Source organism: Belonocnema kinseyi, chromosome 2, assembly GCF_010883055.1.
Source record: "Belonocnema kinseyi isolate 2016_QV_RU_SX_M_011 chromosome 2, B_treatae_v1, whole genome shotgun sequence".
NCBI lineage: Eukaryota > Metazoa > Arthropoda > Insecta > Hymenoptera > Cynipidae > Belonocnema > Belonocnema kinseyi.
In genome coordinates this window covers 53393558-53399380 of record NC_046658.1, presented here as the reverse complement: position 1 = coordinate 53399380, position 5823 = coordinate 53393558, and the positions used below count along the sequence as shown (strand labels likewise).

General features: G+C 29.0%; 1 protein-coding gene across 3 annotated transcripts in view; it reads left to right on the top strand.

The window, feature by feature from the left end:
• LOC117168142 (RB1-inducible coiled-coil protein 1) overlaps nt 1-5823 on the top strand; it is a 46155-nt gene that overhangs the window by 16307 nt on the left and 24025 nt on the right. The gene's annotated exons all lie outside the window — the stretch shown is intronic.

Genomic DNA, 5823 nt, shown 5'->3' with positions numbered 1-5823 from the left:
AGGCTAGAGAGTTTTCTTGTGTTGAATTCTTTATTCATCAAGTTGATTTTAATCTTTGGACGCAACATGATTTAGCGAATTAGCAGTGAAGTCAGGTGGCACGTGGTCAATTCTCTGAATGCATAGGTGACACGAGTTGCTACTGTATTAAAAGTTTATCTTCAAGTCGTGGCAAAAAGTACAACACGATATTAATTACTTAATAACGTGTTACTGCCGACACGTGTGTGTGTTTGTGTCTGTTTTTGTTCGTGTGCTCATACACTCCCTGTAAGCACGGACATCATAGTAGGAAGCTGAGATAAGAGGCGGATCTCAGTCCTTTGAAGATAAACCAGACCAGCAATTTATCATTTCTCACTTCAAGTCCGGCACATATGCCCGAATTTTCAGTTGATTGGTTATAATAGGGATTCATGGACTGACGCACATTTATCAAGATTTAAAAGTACTATGCAACCCAGTTTTGCCTCAAAAGCGATAATCAGCTTTGGATTTGTAATCTTATGGTGTCATAGTCTTAATATTATGTAAATGATACAGACGTCACTCACTTACCCCATTTCAAAAAGAAATTCCTCTTTTTCTCCAATATGCAAGAAACTTCCCTTTTTAACCTTTTTTTACCATTTTTACGCTTAAATGCGAACTGCATTAATAGAACCCAATAAGAAAATCCAACTATTTTAGCTTGAAAGTTAATTCTTTTGAATCGAAAACTCTACTATTATATTTATTAGAATAGCATTGATCTCTTTTGGCTAAAAATTATATCATTTGGTTAGAAACTTATTTATTCTCTTGAAAATGGAATTATTTGTTGTTTATTTGTAATTTTCTCGTGGAAGTCATCTTTATTGGTTGAAAGTTAATACTTTTTAATTGAAAAGTCTACTCTTATATTTTCTGTTCAGAATTCATATCCGGTTAAAAATTCTATTATTTCTCGGAATAGTCAACTATTTTAGTAGAAAATTCCACTATGTATTTTGTTGAATATTAACTTTTTTGATAAAAATTCATCTCTTGGTAGAATTTTAATCTATTTTCGTTCAAAATGTTTGGTTGAAAATTTAATTATTTCGTTGAAAATTGCACTATTTTGTTGGATGCTATAACATTCATCCTTTTATATTGAAGATTCATCTATTCAAACATTATTCAAACATTTTTATAATTGATCAAGCAATACGTCTGCTCGGAAGCTGAACTTTATTTCATTTTTTGAATTGCGATTTCGATTTTACACCTTTTTTTTGCTCTCTTGCGTAATTACCATTTTGTCGGTTATCTTGTTTTGCCTTTCCACCCTTCAATTAATTTTTTTTAAGAGTTCAATTTTTCTTGCAATTTAAACGATTATGTTGAAAATTTAATATATTTCGACTTGAAATCTTAGGTTATGATATCTACAATTATTTTATTTAAAAGAGCATATTCCATTGTTATGCTTCTATTTTCATGAAAAAAGCACTCTATTTTCCCGGTTTTGAGAGCATTTTTGGGCTCTGAAGCTTACATAGGTCTGTAGGTTAATGTAGGTAATGTAGGTTAATGAAGACAATTTAATTGTAAATAATATTGCACTCTCATGGGATGAGAATGTAAAAATAATAATCAGAAAGTAATATGAAAGTATCTTTAATTATAGTGAATTAAGCGATTAAGGGAATTAGAAAATCACTTCTTCAAATTACTCTTCGAATTTAATTGACTCAAAAAACCATTCTGTACATAGTTTAGATTTTATCGCATCTTTAATTCTAGCCTTTCAGTCGAGAAGAGTCTTCAGTTGTATACTTTTATATTATTTATAAACTGGAATTTAAGTAGATCTGATGAAAGTTAAAAAGTTACATTTACTTGGATATTAAGCACGATTGATAAAAAAAAGCGAGCTGCAGCTCTTCATCGTATCACGCTATTGTGGATTTAACAATTCAAGAATTTCACATTTTCTGAGAATTTGTTAAAAAATCGTAATTTTTAATTATCACAGGTTACGTGTAGTCTCGGTCATATAATTGCCTCATTGAGATCGAGGGAACTTATAATAAGCATATTTCCAAGTATTGATTTAATGTCTGTGCCATTTTCTTATCAGATATAATTTGAATTCACTGAAATAGTAATTGAAGATACTTTAGATTTATATATAAAAAATCATAAATTTTGATGATCATATCTTAGAAAATATATTCTTGATTAAATTCGCGTATCGTGAATTGCGCGTAAATTTAATCTATTTTGATCCTCTTGTTTCATTTTGATAGTTAGCACGAAATTAATATTTATCATTCGTTTAATGATAAACTGGACTGAGTAAAGAAGGGCTCTTCGTAATTCATAGAGAAGAAATATCAAATTTTATGGCGTCAGTCTTAAGAAAAATTAAAACATGTTCTAAGCACATTCGTGCAATTTAAAAAAAAAGCACATTTGTATACCATTGTTAATAGTTGTATATAGTGCCTGAAACCGGGACTGCCGGTAGCAAAATTATTCAACTATGAAGGACAAACGGAATTATATAATCAAGAAAAATAACACTATCTTAATCCGCTTAAAAGAAACTGAGTAAAATGCTCTGAAATTTATCTCTTGATTTTTAAGTTAATACTCAATTTTTACACATGTAAAATCTTTACGTATTAATGACCAGGTAAAATTAAAACTAGGCCGTGGACAAATTCGGGAATTTTTTTAATGAACTATGGTCGAAAACCCTGATATAACATTCTTGTTCATAATTTATTTTCCTTCTATTTCTTTTTTTTTAGTACTTCTTCCTGACGATTATATTTTTGTTAATAATATTATTATTTTGTTTAAATATCTTCCTTTTCGGTTTAAAATGAATATATTTTGTTTGAAATTAATCTTTTTGGGTTGAACTTGCAACTATTTTTGTAGAAAATTAACATTTGTTGGTAATTCTTATTTTTGTGTTGAATATTTAACTAAAACATTTCTTGTTTGAAAATTCAGCTTATTTTGAAAAGTTGTTTTTTGCTTTAAAAATATTTTTTTAGCCGAAATTAAATTTTTCTGGATAAGAATACAACTGTCTGGTTGGAGATTAATTTTCTTTGATTGTGAATTAAACTATTTTGTTAAAAATACATCTTTTTGGACAAAAATTCCACTACTTAATTTAAAGTTGAACCACATTGTTGAAAAATTCGTTTTTGTCGAAGATTCATGATTTAATTTGAATTTTCATCTCTCTGGTTGCAAATTTGTTGTCACATTACATTACAATGTACATTGATATGCACTGAAAATTTAACTTTTCTATTTTTGTTTCAAAATTGATCTTTTTTAGTTTGGAAATTAATCTCTTTTGATAGAACTTTCATCTCTAACTATTCAACTATTTATGATTAAAGTTTAATCTTTTTATTGGAAATTCAACTATTTGGTTTAAAATTCAATTATATTAAAGATTTTTTAAATAACAACTATGTATTACGTTTTTTGTTGAGAATTAATCTTTTTGTTAAAATTCAACCGTCTTCTAAAAAATTACTATTTTGGCTGGAAAATTCATTTTGGTGAAAACGCGTCTCTTGCGTGAAAATTCAAATACTTTGTGAAAATGCACTTCTTTTTGGGTGAGTTTTAATCTTTTTTTTGTTTGAAAATCCCCGCATTTAATTGAAAATTCATTTTTATAGGTACAAAATTTAAGTATTTGGTTAGAAATTCAACTATTTTATTGAAAAATTTATTATTTTATGGGAAATTCTCTATTTTGTGAAGAAGTTATCTTTTTTGCATGTAAGAAATAAGTAAATTGAAGATTTTTTACTATCAATGTGGAATATTGTTTTATTCCATTAATAAAAGATTCTATGTTCAACATGTTACAAGATTAAAATGATGGTCTTTGAATATTAATGGTCAGGTAAAAGTCAAGGAATTCAGAAAATTAATTTTTTGGGTCACCCGCTTCAACCCTGCAATAAGTTATTTGTATAATCAATATAAGTCGAAAAATGTATAAAAATTAAAGAAAATATATTGCAAAAAGTTCAGGCAAATATTTGCACAATCTCGTAAATTTAAGCTAATTGCTAAAGAATTATGAGGTGACAATTGTGAGTTTTTGCATATTCTTAAATATTTATGAAGTTTCTCAAACCAGTTTTCATGGTTCAGTGACACTTATAACTCATAATTAAATAGCTTTTTTTATGTAACCTGGTGCGTCTTTGTTTGATTGAAGTGGATTTAAAATAGGCAATTCTAATTGGTGTTTTAAAATCCTAAAATGTTTGCATTAAATACTCGTTTACTATTGTGATGGTATTATCATTATAGTTATCCGTTTCTCAGGTCGTTAGGTCAGTCGGTCGTAGACATGGGCCTTTATACTCGCATCTTAAAATATTCATAAGATCATACGAGTCTATTTACTATGCGACGAATTTTCTGGGTCAATCTCCCGACGTGTGGTGCAACTTTGTTCGAATGGTCTAGGGGGCAGCGTTAGGGTGGTTCTGGAATGCAATTTCTCATTAAGTTTAAATAATACATTCGATAATTTTTATTTGGGAGATTTTCTCTCTTTAATCTAAAGTTCTAAAGCAATGTTATGGCATTTCCACATTCGGATTGTCTATTATAATGGGAATGTAATTTCCATTCTGTTTTTTAAAAATAATTTTGGAGGTTGAACAGATGGCCATGAAATTTGAGTAAGCCTTTTTACCTGAAATAACCCCGATCTCAAAACAAAGTAGTTCTTTGAAAAATCGTCATGGCTTCCGCAGCGGAAAACTTAATTAGCTAATTACTTAATAATGCATTGTAAATGAATATGGAAGTGACACTGGACGAGGAAAAAATCTAGTTAACGAGTCTATACTAGCGAGTTTATAGGTATTTCTGATTCAAGTTATTAATATACTTTTGAATTGAATTGTGTTCGTTCATAGACGAAGAGCATAAAGACTAAAGTTCAATGTCGACTCCGCAGGTATTTGAAGATTTGATTGGAATTTAATTAAATCGGAAATCAATTGCAAACTGAATCACAAATTTAGTGGACGGGCTTTCGTTCGTCGTTTGAGCACGTTTCCAGGCTAGATTAAATGAAAACAAGGGAAAGAGTGCTTTTGAAATGTCAGCAATGTCAAATTTGAATGTTTTTGGAAAATGTTGAAAATTTATAAAAAAATCAAACAAAATGGGTATAATTTTAGTTTTTTTTCTTTTCATACTTTTTTTCTGTTTCTTCACAAATTCACCTAATCCTTTGAAAACTTAATTTTGTTTTTCAGAGTAAACCTGGAAATTAGGGCAAAGTCAGGGGGAAAAAATGGCAAAAGTCAAGGAATTTCTGTCAGAAACATTTTAAGTAACTGTCAAAAATAACAAGGGCTGCCACATAGTCACTTTTAGTGACTTTTTTCCCTGCAATAAGTTTTGTGTCACTTTTTAAAATGAAAAGATCACTTTCTTAACTTTTCTGTTAAATAAATTAACCTATGGGTTAATCACTATTAAATTGAAGCCTATACCTATTTCTGACTCTTCTTGAAGTATTTTCAGATATTTTAGGGTATTTTAAAAGATTCTAAGGAATTTTTCTATATATTTCAGTAATTGGATGTGATTCAAAAGGAATTGAAATGTTTTAGGGTAGTTTTAAAACTTCCAAAGAATTTTCTAGAGCTTTAAAAAGTTCCAAGGGATTTCAAATGATTTGAAATATTTTATAATTGTGGGTCCGGATGCAATAAGGGCACATAAAATTTTTTCGTGCGAAAACAAAGTCCCCTGGAGGCTTTAGAAAAAATTTTCGAATTTTAATTTTCA